Raw genomic sequence first — 17178 nt, forward strand, 5'->3', positions numbered from 1 at the left:
CAGACCAGCTCCAGGCTGCTGATGCCCTCCAGCAAGTTCTCCACTGCCCCGCAGGCCATGTTTACAGACCAGCGCTGGGCCATGCCCTCCGGCAAGTTTCCTTAGCAGCGGCAGACACACAGCAATGTGTGCTCCTGTGGCAGCCAGGCCTCTCCAAGGAGGTCTGAGTCAGCCTTGAAGTGAATGGTGGGGAGAGCTTTTCTAAGTTCTTAGTTTGTAATTTCCTCTTCCTGGGCCCTAGAAGTAGTAACTGCTTGTTTACTTACTACTTCTAGTTTGCTAGTCACTGTTTATAAGTTACAACTCTTTAGATTTTTTTTTTCTGTTCAAATTACTGGTGTGGTATCTGTCTTCTGATTGGACCCTGATATAGAACTGGTACTGGGAGTAGTCTGAAGAGACAGACACTCAGAGTTGGGATTTGAGAGTGGATTTGGTCTTGTGTCTGGGCCTGAGGGCAGAGCGGAGCTCCTTGCCAATAGGAAATTTGATGCCAGCTATCCATGATATACAGTGAAGTGCTAATTAATTAAAGTATTAACTGTGGTTGGGTGTGATGAAATGCTAATTAAAACAAATACCTTGGGAGCCTAAGTGGCTGCTGTACATGGTTGTCATTGACTTTCCTGAGTACATTGCAGCCACTAACAGAAAGACAAGCTCAAGATTATAGTCTGAGAATCAGAGAGCTTCTGTGGAAGTCCTATTATAATCTCTTATTTCTTGTAACCACAGGGCTAATATTTCTGACCATTAAGTACAAAATTTAACTGAACAAGTGGCTGAATTACAACAGCAGTTGAATTCACAGTCTTTACAAAATTTTTTATGTGAAAATTATGACATTGATTGGAAAATAATGGCATTTTGAAAGTTGGAATAGAGAAATCTAATAGAATTGCAATGAAATTGAGAATCTCACACCTATGAGCCCCTCTGAGCATCCCTTAACAATGGAAGTAGGTCAGTACGACCATGACCAGCCTTCTTTTTGCTGGAAAACCCTGCATAACTTCACCGTGAGCAGAGGCCTTGAAAGAGATGCACATCTTCCTCAAGACCCACTATTATCACCGTTTGTTGCCACTAGACCCACACCTTCGCTCAAATACCGCATGTTTCAGGGACTCATATACACAATGTCAATGTAAGAATGCCCAACTGTGTAGAAAAATTTTATGAGTTTATTAGAGTTTAGTTGAGCCAAACTAAAGAAGACATGCCTCGCAGCAAGATCCCAACAGACAGGAACTGCTTCCCGGATGCCAGTTTGCAGTTTCTTGTATACATTTGGAATTAAGGAAGGAACATTACATGAATGAGGGATAAAGCAAGGCAGGAAAATCCCTATGATTGGATCACAAGATAGTTAATAAGATTATGTGCTCTCTTGAGGGTGGTTATGCTTCTGAAGGGGGTCTGAAAAAGAAAGGCATTTCTTTTTTTCTTTTCTTCTTTTTTAGTAACTTCAATTTTCGTTTAATTTTTTATCACCATTTATCCTCCCTTATACTCTCTTCCACCTCCACTTACTCCCTTTTCCCCCTCCCCCATCACCATACTATTGTCCATGCCAATGAGTTATTTTTCTTTTTTCTTTTTTTAACCTTTTTTGCTCCATCACCCCTCCCAGGTCACCCTCCCCCCTCTCACCATCACCACCACCACAGCTGTCAGCCTGTTCTCTCTGTGACAGTATGGAAGGACCTGGAGAACATTATTCTCAGTGAAATAAGCCAGTCAGAGAAAGACAAGTACCATATGATTTAATTCATATGTGGAATCTAATGAACAAACTGAGCAAGCAAAATAGAGACAGACTCATAGATAGAGAGAAAAAGGCATTTCAATGGTGTATTAACAGAAACAATGGACAAGGACTGTTGACACCTTTCACTCAAGAGGTAATAGACCTGAAGCCTGACTACCCACCATGACCTTCCCAGATAGGAATTTGTGATTAGATCACCCTGTGAGGTTACTTTTGCTTAGCTTCATTACAGAGACCCGTTTTCATCTACAACAGTATGACCCAGAAGGAAACAGCTTACACACTAAAAGAATTGCAAGACTTTTTCTAATATATGTGTTGGCAAAAACTTGGGGTATGTGTGTGTGAATATATTCTAAGGGAGTTATACCAAGGAGGGTGGAATATAGCACTATATCATACCAAATTAATTTATATGTGTGTCCTTACTAGAGATCTCAGATTTCATTTTTTAAATTATACAGATGGAAGTGGCTCTAAGATATTACTTAGTTGATTGGCATTTGTATTCGATATGTCTTCTGCTTAGTGAGGGTGAAATTCCATAGTTTCCATGGTCTGATATGGAAGAAGGAATCCAAAGGTTTAGGAAGATAAAAATATTTCTGTGGATTTATCAAGTGTAATATGCACACCCACGCCCCAACCACATCTTCTGGTTCAGAAAACACCTCTTGTCACTAATATTTTGAGAAGTAAATGAAGGAGTACCTGCATCCTTTAAAGGCTCTGTAGTTGCTCTCATTTATAGACTAGATATGACCATGGGGGATGCTACTCTGATTTCAATGGCATTAATGGAATTTTGGAGTAACAGAGGCCAAGAGATAACACATAATTGTCTAACACAAGGTGTACCAGATAGCTTCACAGGTGAATTTTACCAAACCTTTAAAGAAGAACTAACACCTATCCTTTTCAAACTATTCCCAAAAATAGGTGCAGGAAGGCTCCAACCTCAGTTTACAAAGCCAACATTACCCTGATTCCAAAACCAGACAAAGACATTACAAAAAAAGAAAATTATAATCCAATATCCCTGGTGAACATAGATGCAAAAATCCTCACAAATATTAGCATTTGAATTCAACAATACATTAAAAAGATCATACACCATGATCAAATGGAATTTATTCCTGGGATGCAAGGTTGGTTTGATAGCCACAAATCAATTAACATAATACACCAAATAAACAAAATAAAGAATAAAATCATATCATTATATCAATAGATGCAGAAAACTCATTTGACAAAGTCCAGCACCCATACTATCTAATAAAAGAGTAATATGCAAATTAACAATCACTCCGCTACACCCACAAAGCCATGCCCACCAGCCAATCAGGAGCGAGTATGCAAATTAACCCAACCAAGATGGCTGCAGCCATGGAGCGAGCAGGAGGCTTGGATTTCACCGGCAATGGAGGAAGCCAAGCTTTCCGCACACCCTGGAAGGCCCAGGCCTCCACTCAAGGCTACAAAGTTTCAATTATAGAAGATAAATAAATCCCAACAGAAATGGCTGCAGCCATAGAGCAAACAGGAAGCTTGGCTCTGCTCAAGGCTACAAAGTTTCAATTATAGAAGATAAATAAATTCCAGATACCAGGGCCTCCGCTTGGGTTGCCAGGGGGCATGGCCGGCCTGCAAACTACCACAGGCCCCTCGCCCAGGCCACCCCATGCCCCAAGGGAACCCCCACCCTGATCTGGGATGCCCTTCAGGGCAAACAAGCTGGCCCCTACTCATGCACCAGACCTCCATCCTATCTAATAATCTTATCTAATAAAAGAGTAATATGCAAATTGACCATCACTCCAACACATAAGATGGCTGCCCCCATGTGGACACAAGATGGCCAGCAGGGGACGGAAGTTAGGAGGGACCAGGCCTGCAAGAAAGGGCAGTTGGGGGGCGATCAAGCCTGCAGGGGAGGGCAGTTAGGGGTGACCAGGCCAGCAGAGGAGGGAAGTTGGGACTGGGCCTGCAGGGAAGGGCAGTTGGGGGGGACCCAGGCCTGCAGGGGAGGGCAGTTAGGGGTGACCAGGCCTGCAGGGGAGGGCAGTTGGTGGCAAACAGGCTGGCAGGGGAGCAGTTAGGCATCAATCAGGCTGGCAGGGGAGTGGTTAGGGGGTGATTTTTCAGGCAGGCAGAAGCGGTTAGGGGCAATCAGGAAGGCAGGCAGGCGAGCAGTTGGGAGCCAACAGTCCAGGATTGTGAGAGGGATGTCCGACTGCCCATGTAGGCCCGATCCCACCAGGATTGGGCCTACACGGGCAGTCGGACATCCCTCGAGGGGTCCCAGATTGGAGAGGGTGCAGGCTGGGCTGAGGGACACCCCCCCCCCCCCCGTGCACAAATTTTGTGCACCGGGCCTCTAGTTTATAATAAAAACTCTGAGCACAGTGAGAATAAATAGAACATACCTCTTCATTAAAAAGGTCTTGTATGACAAACGAACAGCTAACATCATACTCAGCAGTGAAAAGCTAAATGCATTTTTTCTTAATATCAGGAACAATACAAGGTTGTCCACATTAACCACTTGCATTCAGATATTCTACATCTGAAACTAATATAATACTGAATGTCAACTGTAATTGAAAAAAATTGTTTAAAGAAATGTTTACTGTGATATAAACCAGACCTTGAGTTTTGACTGTGAACTTGATTGAGAAGACTACCACCACTCACAAGCCCTAGAAACATCAGTGAGGGTCTTTGGGAGCACGTGGTCATAGTCCATTTGCCCAAAAAGTATTTATTGCACCCCTGCTATGCACTAAAAACTGTTCTAGGCACTGGGTGCACAGCAACAATTGGCTCTGATTACCCCTAAAGTGTCCAGCAGGTCTGATGAGTAACACCCCTTCTACACAAATCCAAACATGCCCCAGGCAAAGCCTCACTCACAGCGTGTGGTCTCCCCATAAACCCAGCTGAGGGGTCTCACAGGGTCCTGCACACAGTGTGCCCGAAGATGCCCAGCCTAGAATCAGAGTCAAAGGTGGCACCTAGCAGCTTCGATTGCCAGGCTTTGCTCCTGCTGGGGATTGTGTGAGCCTAGCAAGGTCATGTATCTATGTAATAGTATGTGCAGATGAAGATTCTGGGACCTCAGGTCCCACCTTGCTGAGAACACTGCAGAACTGGATGGGTCATTCAGGATAGTGAGCATCTTTCCAGCACTTTCTTATTTGAGGAGAAGAGGAAAGCAGTAGCAGCCTCATTCTTTGGTACTCTCTGCTAAGACTTGTACCCCTTAGATTGGCTGGATCAGCTGCTGGAAGAAAGCAGAAACTAATTGTTTCTGGGGTAGAAGAAAAGCATGTCTCTGGATGCTCAAACCACCCAGCTTCCGTGGGCTCTTGTACCGTGTGGGGGCCCTGGAGTCAGTGTGGGAGTTTTCTACTTCTGTGTAACAAATTCGCACAAATTTAGCATCTTAAAGCAATACTTCACGGCTTAAATTTAGCAGCTTAAAACCTGCTCTGTCCCTAGCCTGGCCCGGCTGCTGTGGACTGTTGGGGGGGGGGGGGGGGGGGGGACAGAGTAGAACCCAGACAGTTGTAGAGGAATGATCAATCAATGGTGTGTGTGTCAGTTAATTCCCTTTATTAAGTGAGCCAGTTAGTATAAGGATTTGCTATTACTTGTGATGCTCTTACACAACAGTAGGCAATTATTTCCAGTTTTTTTTATGATTAAGGTCCTTTATTATGCATATTTTGTAAATGAAAATATTGAGAGGTTAAAGGACTTGCCCACGTTTATAACTCTAATACTACTGTGGTTAGAATCAAGCACAAATAATCTGACTTCAGAATCTTATGAACACCAGGTTACAGAACTTCCTGTGGTAGATATTGAAAATGTATCAATTCCTGCCCTAGCCAGTTCCGCTCAGTGGATAGAGCGTTGGCCTGCGGACTGAAGGGTCCTGGATTCAATTCCAGTCAAGGGCACATGCCCGGGTTGCTGGTTTGATCCCCAGTATGGGGCATGACAGAAGGCAGCCGATCAATGATTCTCTCTCATCATTGATGTTTCTATTCTCTCTCCCTCTCCCTTCCTCTCGGAAATCAATAAAAATATATTAAGAAAAAGAAAATGTATAATTTTTCTTAAATTTTAGTTTTAAAACACTGAACATTATACACTTTGCTTTTGTTTGGATGTATACTTTTATGTATCTACCATTTTAAGTGTCAAACCAAATTGAAAACTTCTTTAATTATAATGAACGCCATGATACCTCTGTAACTGAAATATTTTTTCATATATATTTTTATTGATTTCAGAGAGGAAGGGAGAGGGATGAGAGAGAATCATTGATCAGCTGTCTCCTGCATGCCCCCTACTGGAGATCAAGCCTGCAACTCAGGCATGTGCCCTGATGGGGAATCGAACTGTGACCTCCTCTTTCATAGGTCAATACTCAACCATTGAGCCGCACCGGCCAGGCTGTGGCTGAAATATTTTTAATTTCTAAATTATTTTATACTAAGGAAAAAAAGTTGTCATTAAGATTTTTATGGCCCTGGCCAGTGTGCCAAATGGTTAGAGCACCAGCCCATGCACCTAAGATTCTCGGTCAATCCTATTTGGGCTGCAGGTTCAATTCCCAGCCCCAGTCAGAGCATGTGCAGGAATCAACCGATCAATGTGTCTCTCTCACATCGATGTTTCTCTCTCTCTCTCTCTCTCTCTCTCTCTCTCTCTCTCTCTCTTTCTCTCTCTCTCTTTCTCTCTCACTTGCACTCCACCCCCCCCCCATCTCTCCTCCTTTTCACTCTCTCTAAAAATCAATGAAAAAAAAGTCCTTGGGTGAGGATTAACACCCCTCCCCCAAATTTTATGGACTTAGGACAGCATACTAGTTAGATAATCATATATTAAAAAGTGGTCCTCACCACCCATATTTAAAGTACCCACATGGCACAGTAAATACTTAATACAATATTGTTGACTATATTCCCTATGCTGTACTTTACATCCCCATGACTATTTTGTTCTCAATTCCTTCAACTTTTTGACGCAGCACCCCAGCCCCTCTCCTCTCTAGCAACCATAAGTCTGACCTCTGTATCCATGAGTCTGTTTCTAGTTTGTTTGTTTATTTTGCTGTTTAGATTCAATAAGTGAAATCATATAGTATTTGTCTTTTTATATCTGATTTATTTTACTTAGCATAATACTCTCTAGGTCAATTCATGCTGTCACAAATGGTAAGAATTCACTCTTTTTTATGGCCAAGTAATATTCCATTTATACCACAGCTTTTTTTATCCACTCCTTTATTGGTGAGCACATGGGTTCCTTCCATATCTTGGCTATCTATAATAATTCTATAATAATAAAAGCATAATATACTAATTAAATTGGACGTCTTTCCAGACGACCTTCCGGACGAAGCCGGGGCTGCAAGGGAAGCCTGGGTCCCAGGCGCTGGAGGGAACCCTGGGTCCCAGGTTCCAGAGGGAAGCTGGTGCCAGCAGCAGGGGGAAGGAAGGCCTACTCTTGCACTAATTTCGTGCATCAGGCCTCTAGCTGTAAATAATGCAGTATACACAGGGATGCATACCAGGTGTACCAGTTCATAATGCGGATTTTGTAATCAAAGAAAACATAATAATTTCAAGAGAAACATCAAAAGTGCTTTATTCAAAGTAATGTCCATCGCTAGCTATACATTTCACCCCCCCCCCCCTTTCAGGTAATTTGTGGATACCGTCCAAATAGAACTTTTGAGGCAAACCATTCAGAGACCCAATTTTCCACTTCTTCGTACGTTTTGAAGTGCTGCTTAGAAAGTGCGTGTGCCATCGATCAGAACAAGTGGTAATCTGAAGGAGCAAGGTCTGGTGAATACAGCGGGTGGGTTAATACTTCCCAGGCAAGATCTTTTAACGTGTCTTTAACTGGTTTTGAAGTGTGTGATGGTGCGTTATCATGAAGCAAAATTACTTTGCCTTGTCTTCTGGTCCATTCTGGTCATTTCATGATCAAAGTGTGGTTCAAATTGATTATTTGTTGTTGGTAGCGATCAGTATTAATATTTTCACCTGGTTTTAGAAGCTCATAATATACCACACCTTCCTGATCCCACCAAACGCAGAGCATTGTCTTCTTTCCAAAGCCATTTGGCCTTGCAGTTGATGTTGATGGTTGACCTGGATCAACCCATGATTTTGTGCATTTGGGATTCTCAAAATAAATCCACTTTTCATCACCAGTCACAATTCGATGCAAAAAAGACTTTCTTTTATGCCGTTGAAGCAACATTTTACTGATGACTTTTCGGTTTTCCATTTGTCTTTTGTTCAGTTGATGTGGCACCCATTTTCCTTCCTTTAAAATCTTTCCCATTGCTTGTAAACAATCAGAAATTGTTTGCTGAGCAACGTTTAATCTTTCTGCAAGTTGTTTTTGAGTTTGACACGCATCTTCATCCAATAATGCTTCTAATTGTTGGTCTTCAAACTTTTTCGGTTGACCTGGACGTTCTTTGTCTTTCACATCGAAATCATCACTTTTAAAGTGTTTAAACCAGCATTCACAAGTATTTTGAGATGGAGCATGTTCACCATAAGCTTCCTGAAGTATATGATAACTTTCAGCAGCACTGTTCTTCAAAATAAAGTAATGAATTAAAACTTCCCGCAAATGCTCTTATTTTGGCATGAAATTTGACATTTTTAAGCGTAAAAATATCTATGTTGTTAACATCTTCAGAAAATTTGACATATGAAGTTTTGAAGCTTGCTGTCAATACAACAAAATAGCATACATATCAAATCGCATATATGTCAACATATGTGTAACTCCATCTATTGAAAAAAGTCTGCATTATTAACTGGTACACCTGGTATGTCATTTTGAATCAGTGTTTTGAATTTCTTTGCATATATACCCAGAAGTGAAATCACTAAATCATAGGCAGTTTTGTTTTCAATTTTTGAAAACCACCCATACTGTTTTCCATAGTGGAGCCACCCATCTGCACTCCCACCAACAGTGCACGGGGGTTCCCTTTTCTCCACATCTTCACTAACACATGTTGTTTGTGAATTTATTGATAGTAACCATTCTGTCAGGTGTGAAGTGATATCTCACTGTCATTTAAATTTGCATTTCTCTGATGATTAGTGACATTGAGCATCTTTTCATATGTCTATTGCCCACCTGTAAGTTCTCTTTGGAGAAGTGTCTATTCAGGTCCTCTTCCCATTTTTTAATAGGATCTTTTTTTTTTTTTTTTTGGTGTTGAGTTGTCTGAGTTTTTATATTTTGGATATTAATCTCTTATCAGATGAATTATTGGCTAATATCTTCTTCCATTCAGTAGGTTGTTTTTTCAATTTGTTGATGGTTTTCTTTGCTGTGCAAAAACTTTGCTGTGTTTAGTTTGATGTAGTCCCACTTGTTTATGTTTTCATTTGTTTCCCTTACCCAAGGAGACATATCCGAAAAAATATTGCTAAGAAAAATGTCAGAGATTTTACTGCCTGTGTTTTCTTCTAGGATTTTTATGGTTACGAGTCTTGCATTAAGTCCATAATCCATTTCAATTTACTTATGTACATGATTGTAAGAAGATGATCTTCATATTTTGCATGTATCTGTCCAGTTTTCCTGACATCATTTATTGAAGAGACTGTTTTTACCTCATTGTATACCCCACTGAATGAGACATTAAGCTGATTGATGACAAGAGAAATACCAATCATTTAATAAATGAGAGATACTATCATTATTATTAAAAGTATCACTGTAAAGGGATCAAGAGAACATTTCTGTCTTGTTAGTTTGAAACTTTCTGTGTTGTTAGTTGAGATGTTTGATGGTCTGGGTTCTTTCTCTTTTTGAACCATTTAGTTTAACTCTACTCCTTTCTAGATCATTGATTCTCTTTAAAAACAAACATTACCACAAATATAAACAGAATGAGTCAGATTTCTAAAAGTACTTCCTTAAGCATTTAAAATTACTTTGTTTTACCAGAACACATAGGGATAACAGAAATAACTTAAATATACTTAATTTGAATTAATAAAGATGAATTCAAACTGAATAGTGTGTTAGTGGTGACACTATGTAGAAAAGCAGCTTTTTTTTTTTTTTGAATGATTGGAAAATATGTAAACACTAGAGGCCTGGTGCACGAATTTGTGCACAAGTGGGGTCCCTCACTGTGGCCTGCAGGGATCAGGCCCCAGATCACACTCCCAGCCTTGCAGCCCCGCAGCCCTGCCTGGCACCCCACTGTGGCCTGGCACCACCCCCTCACCTGCTCCACCATCTGCCTGTGGGCGATCTATCCGGCCACCCCTCCCCTGCTGCCCGGCTTCCTCAGTGCCTGGGAGCCAGGCGGGGGCCCCTACCTCACCTCCGCTGCTGGTTGCCATCTGTGGGATGATCGGCAGGGCAATCGGGCACCCGCTCACACCTGCCTTGGCCTGGTGCTGCCCACTCACCTGCTCCACCATCCCACCACAGTCCTGCTCTCATTGGGTCCCATCGGAGCCAGCAGTGCCTCCATTGCCGCCTGCTTGTCAGCGCTGTGTTGCTGACGCCTGCCATGTTCTGTGCCACCCCCTGGTGGTCAGCGCATATCATAGCGAGCGGTCAAACTCAAGATCAAACTCCCAATCAAACAATTTGCATATTAGGCTTTTATTATATAGGATGACTTTATATCCTTAGGGTAGATTAAATTATTTATTTTGTCTTTTTTCTCCTAGAACATACTCCCATTAGCTTTTTAGTTGTCCCTGGCCAACAATAAGCCTAACATTTTATTTGTAATGACTTTGTAGTGGAAGCGTTGTCTTTATCGAGGGTACCTTCTGCTGGTTATAAGAGGTATCGATTCAGGGAAGATTGCCTTTTGCAGTTAACCAGACTCTTTACAAAATCTTATGGGTTTTGTGTTTTTTTTTGGTTTTGTTTCTAATTTTATCACAAACCTGGAGTGAAGTCAGGAGGAAAAACAGATTTTTATAAACAGCTGTCAAAGGGGAAGGGAGTTGTGGGGCTGAGTGACAAAAGGCGAAGGGATTAAGCAGAAATATATATATATATATATATATATATATATATATATATATATATATATCACATAGACAGAGACAACAGTATGGTGGATAGGCAGAGGGAAAGAGGATGGGGGAAGGCAGAAGAGGGCAAAGAGGGGATAAATAGGAGAGGAAAGAGACTTGACTTTGGGTGGTGAGTGCACAATGCAGCATGCAGATGATGTTTTATTGAGTTGTACACTTGAAACCTGTGTGGTTTTATTAAACAATGTTACCCCAATAAATTCAATATAAAAAACAAACAAACATGACCAAGTTACAATTATAGTAGGGGTTTGATTTTATTTCTGTGACTCTGATCTTATTGTCACATATTGGATTTTTAAGAAAAATCATCATGAAAATGGAAGATCCCTGTCTTTATTTCTTCCCAATAAAGATATGATTATTGCTACTGCTCTTGCCCTTGCTCTTTAAGTCAGCCAATGCATTATTCTTTATTTTTTGTATTTATTAAAAGGATCTTAAATATTTTTACTGCTGTCTGTTGTTCAGTTTCATTTAATAAACATTTATTTACATCTGATAAAATCAGAGTAAAGAATGATTTCTTGACTTTTTTTTCTTTCTAGGGCTATTAGTATGATTTTTTTTTTTTTTTTAATATCAAGCCCTGGCCAGTGTGGCTCACTTAGTTGGAGCATAGTCCCGTACACTGGAAGTTGTGGCCATTCCAGTCAGGGCTCATATCCAGGTTGTGGGTTTGATCCCTGCTCAGCTGTGGTGTGTAGGGGAGCCAACCAATCGATGTTGCTTCTTGCATCAGTGTTTCTCTCTCCTCCCTTCCTCTCTAAAAATCAATCAAAACATCTTTTTAAAAATATATAAATAAATGATAAAAAATAACTTTTTTAGCAATTAATTTTATCTATCTCATTTGTTAAGTACAGTTATTATTTTCTCATTTTCATTATACCTGCCCTATCTTAAGTGTGAATAATTACAATTCCACAAAGATGAAAGAAATTAAGTCAAGCAATTTCTTTGACACTGATTTAACCCCAGGGGAATAGTGATATATCACTATCTTTTTTCCCCTTTGGTTTCCAATAACAATTGAAGAGCCTATTTCTTTCTTTTACACCCTCCTTTCTTCCTCTGCATTGCTCCCTTTCTTCCCCCCCTCTCTCCTTTCCACCTTTTCTCTCTCACCCTGTCATTTGTTGATCATTATTAATCTCTGGAAACCTCTTTTTTAAAGATCACCTTTCCAAGGAAGTATTTGCTGAGTTCATTTTGTACATTTCAGAGATATGTGTTTCTGAAGTAATTAGCCCTATGTACCATCCCTCCATCTTCAAACATCTATTTTTTTTTTAGTTTTAAAAAAAACACTTCATTCTTATTTTCTAGCTTTCTTGACTCTCTTCTGTTTTCCTCCCTGATTTTCCCCCACAACCATATTAATATAGATATTTCCTCTAGGTTCAGTCTTGGTATCTCAGTCAGCTTACCCAACACAATTTCTATATTGATCTTGTAAACCCACAAAGTATAAGCTATAGATGGTCCTAAAATATTTCTTGGCCTTGACTTTTCTCTACAACTTCAGATCTACTAGTACATCTCCAGTAGACCAAATTTAATTCTAGACCAAACTTAATTTTCTCCAAGATTTGATCTCTTTCTGTGTTGTTGTTTTTTTCTATCTCTGTTACGATGAGGGCAGAGATTTTATGTTTTGCTTATTATTTCATTTGTTAGTGCCTAGCATAGTACTAGTATATTGCACCAAAGAAATGCTCAATAAATATTTAAATAATAGACTTTCCAAGATCAAAGGCTTTGAAATTTATAATCATATTCTACTTTTCTTTATAAGCATCCATTACTCTTTGAATCACTTTTCTTGTTTTCTAGGCATTGCCTTCGGTCACCTCCTCATTACTCTTACCTGGACTTTTTAGCAGTCTCCCAAGTGGTTTTACTGTATTTTATTTCTTTTATGTCTTGTCTGTACTACCTGTTGTAGCCACCACGTTTTAGTACAGTTCTGGTCATTGATTTAGCAAGTATTTCCTGAGCACATACTTTAAGCTTGGGTCTGGTATAGATGCTAGCATTAAATGATATAGTAATCTTGTCTAACATCATCTTTCTGCATAAAAATCATCTTTGATTCTACAAGGAATCCTCCTTTCTCCTGTAATAATGGCATATCTGGCAGTAACATCTGAAATATGTTGCTCAGCCTGTGTTGGTGCCAGGCAGCATGTGCGTGTGTGCGAGTTATCTCTGAATGGTTTAACAATAAACAACACCAGCAGTGAATGAGGATTCCTTTTTCTCTGCAACCTCTCCTACACTTATTACTTGTCTTGTTGATAATAACCATTCCAACAGGTGTGAGGTACTGTATCTCACTGTAGTTTTGATTAGTATTTTCCTAATAGCTAGTGAAGTTGAACATCTTCTCATATAGCTGTTGGCCATTTGTATGTCTTCTTGAGAGAGGTGTCTGTTCAGGTCCTCTGACCATTTTTTAATTGGACTGTTTGTTTAGTGTTGAGTTGTATGAGTTCTTTATATATTTTTGGATACTAACCCCTTATCGGAGCTGTTGTTTACAAATATAATCTTCCATTTGGTTGGTTGCCTTTTTCTTTTGTTGTCAGTTTCTTTTGCTGTGCAGAAGCTTTTCAGTTTGATATAGTCCCATTGATTTATTTTTGCCTTTACTTCCCTTGCCTTTGGGGACAAATTCATAAAATTCTCTCTAAGACCAAGGTCCATAATTTACTACCTATTTTTTTCCACGTAATTTTTTGTTTCAGGTCTTATATTTAGGTCTCTGACCAGGAATCAAACCAGCAACCCTTTGGTGCATGGGACAACACAAACCAACTGAGCCATACTGGCCAGGGCCCAAGACGGTTTTTATACCAGGGTACCCAAATGTTTATAATGCAAACACTTAAGCCTAAAAGCGCCCTCAGTGGATGATGATGAACTTGTGCTAAGTTAACAAGTTGTCTTGTGTCTCAGAGAGCCTGTCATAGTTCTACTTTTTCAGCTTGCAGTCCAGAGTCACAGCCAATCAATGAAATATAATTCCAAATGGCAGATTAGACCCTACACCAATCCTGGTCAATGTTACCTTCTTAAAGATCTTTAAAACTTATTTTACATCTCATCTTCTACATTTGCCCTATAAAAATTATTTTATAAACACTTGTAGCCTATGTCCCAGGCATAAGTTGTACTTTTTTTCTTTATGCTTATCTCAGTCTATAAAGTTGTAGTCTTAAATAGAAGGGAGTCAGCACGTGTATTTTCCTGTTGGCTCTATAACAGAACAGATTTTACACAGGGGAACAATAGATTGGGTTATTACAATTTTTTTTAAAGCCGAAGAATAAAAACACTCTGGCTAAATGAGTAAGAATAATGATCAGTTAGCCATTTTGCAGCTGGACAGAGCATGAGACAAGCTCCCAACCTGGGGTGCAAAATTTAAGGAGGCACCCACTCTTGGGGGTCATGTGAATGAGTGACCTATGAGTGAGTGCCTCCTTAAATTTTACACCCTGGTGCCTCACCTGCTTCACTCTAGTCCTGGCCCTGTCCTGGAAGAAACATATATTACGGAAGGCCAACAAAATACCTATAAGTAGAAATTATTTCTAAAACATTCCCTAGCCAGACATTAAATTTTTAGTAATTTCATCTATCAACATGCTGCCTGCTCATAATGATAATTCAGAAAAGTCCCACTCTCCCAGAGAATAACGATAACACCATAACCACATTCCCTTGGTTGGAGTATGGATAGAATGGCTGTAAGTCCCAATTTCAAGTGGTACATCCTGTCAGACAACTCATCCCAACCTGTGATTTAGAAAATTCTGTAGCTTGAATATGCACCGGGCTTGAGTCCTTTTGCTTTTACATTAGTTGCTCTCTACTAATAGAAAGGTGTACTGAGTTAACTTGTGAGGATTGAAGCCACTATTGCACAATAGGAGGCTGGGGAACAGCAAGGCTAAAAAAATGCACACAATTCAAATTCCTTTGTCATGGCTAGAACAACAACCCATATCTCAACTCTGTCTTGGGCTGTTCCACTATAATTATGCTGCCACTCTCCTTGGACCACAGCCCACTCAAGGTTCTTTTAGAAGAAAGTGGTAGTAACAACAACAACAAAATCTGCATCAAACTGGTTTAAGCAAACAGAGAATTGTTGGTTCACACAACAAAATATTCCAGGAGTATTCTACCTTCATGTTCAGGTGGATTTAGGGCCCTAAACAATGTTCTCATGACTGGGTTCCCTCCAGCTGTTGGGCTTGCTTCTCCCGCTCTATAGGTCAGCACAATGGCTGCCAGCTAAAGCTCTAACTTCATCTGAGAAAGGTCTTGTCGTTTTTCCCATGGGATTTCCACAGTTCAGATGGCATCTCATTGGCTCTGACTGGATCAAGTGCCATCTTGGACATTGTCACCACGGCTAGAAGGAGGTGCTGTTCTAATTAGCCAAGCCTGAGTCCTATGTTCCTCCTGCCCCCAGTGTAGAACCTACAAAATCTGAAAGATGGGGCCTAAGCGTGGACATTGGGCTACTTTCATCAGAAGAAAGGGAAGTGGATGGTACACATCTGAACAGGAAATGTTGGCTGTAGTCAAGTTTCTCTTTTACTCCACTCTCTTAGTAAATTCAACTCTATTTTCCAATTCAAACTGTAACTCTCGTGTCTCTGTCCAATAGCCATTTTCTCTTGTGTAGCTCATTTAACATTTTAGAAGGTAAATAGTGAAAAAAAATTCAATGGGAATTGCCCTGCTGGGTTTCAGACTTGTTTGATACCAATGACTCCCCTTTTCCTTCCTATTTCTCCCACTGGATGGAGCCTCTATCCTATGTCTGGCTCATCATTGTTTTTGGAAGCATGTAACTTGCTGTCTGGTTTCACAGGTTCACAGATAGAGAAGAACTTTGCCCCACGGTGATTAACACAATAGATCTCATCTATAACTGACTTAAATGATTAAGATAATAAGACTTGGAACTTTTGAGTTGAGGATATTTAGATGAAATTTTTGGACTTAGAGTTGATGTTGAAATTGTTAAGACTTTGGGGATGTTGGGATGGGATAAATGTATTCAGCATGTGGGAAGGACATGAATTTGAGGGGACCAGAGAACAGACTGTTATGGGTTGAACCGCATCTCCCCAAAAAACACGAAGTCGTAAACCCTTGGTGTCTGTAAATATGACCTTATTAGGAATAGGGTGTTTGCAGATATAACCAGATTAATATTGTAGTAGGCAGTTAGGTAGGCATGAGTAGAGCAGGAATGATGGGCCAGGTGCAGAGGGTCACCAGGATGGAGAGCCCCGGGTGCCTAGCAATGGGCAAAACTACAAGCCCTTGCATGACCATTCCTTAAGCATTAACCCCTGGAGATGACATCTAGGCTTCAGCTGTGTTTCAGCTCCAGGCCCAGAGAAATAGCAAAATCAGATGGAGCAACACCGTGGCTGACATCAGGACTAGCTGCAATGACTAATGACCCCCTCCCCTCGGGCCGATCAATCAGTGGAGACCATGAGGGGGTACATCTGGAAAGCTGGTGAATATTCTATTGATATCCTCCCCTGAGACCTCAAATAAAAGCTCTGAGGATGGAGAAGCCAGCACTGCTCTCTCTATGCAGCACACACATGCCTTTCCACACCCTCTCTTCCCCCTAGGGTCTCTCTCTCTCTCTTCCCTAAGATTCACAAGGGCCCTTCTTTTGCTGTAACTTGTTTCCTTCTATGGCTCACTTCTTCTACCCCGGTGACTTTCTAAATAAACTTTCTCTTATAGTTTGAGCCTTGGCCTTGCATTCCTTCTTAGGCAGAAATCAAGTACCGAGGTTAACACCTGGTGCCATTTTCCGCTGATAACCAGATGATATCATACTGGAGGAGTGTTGGCCCTAATCCTATATGATCGGTGTCTTTATAAAAAGAGGGAGATTTGTACACAGACAGAGTGAAGACGGCCATGTATAGTCAGAGATAAAGCTCAGAGTGATGCTGCCACAAGCCAAGAAATGTCTAGGATTTCTAGAAACTGGAAGCAGCAAGGAAGGATCCTTCCCTGGAGGCTTTATAAGGAACTGGCCCTGCCAACACCTTGGTTTTGCATTTCTCGCCTCCTGGACTGTGAGAATAAATTTCTGTTGTTTTAAGCCACTCAGGTTGTGGTACTTCGTCATGGCAATCCTAGGAAAGTAATACAGATTCAAGTCTGGCAAATGGTTCACTAAGCAACTATTTGTTGAACTGAATGGCAATTAAAACCCAAGTTAGAACACTC

This window comes from Cnephaeus nilssonii (genome assembly GCF_951640355.1).
Source record: "Cnephaeus nilssonii genome assembly, chromosome: 6".
In the NCBI taxonomy this organism is placed as follows: domain Eukaryota; kingdom Metazoa; phylum Chordata; class Mammalia; order Chiroptera; family Vespertilionidae; genus Cnephaeus; species Cnephaeus nilssonii.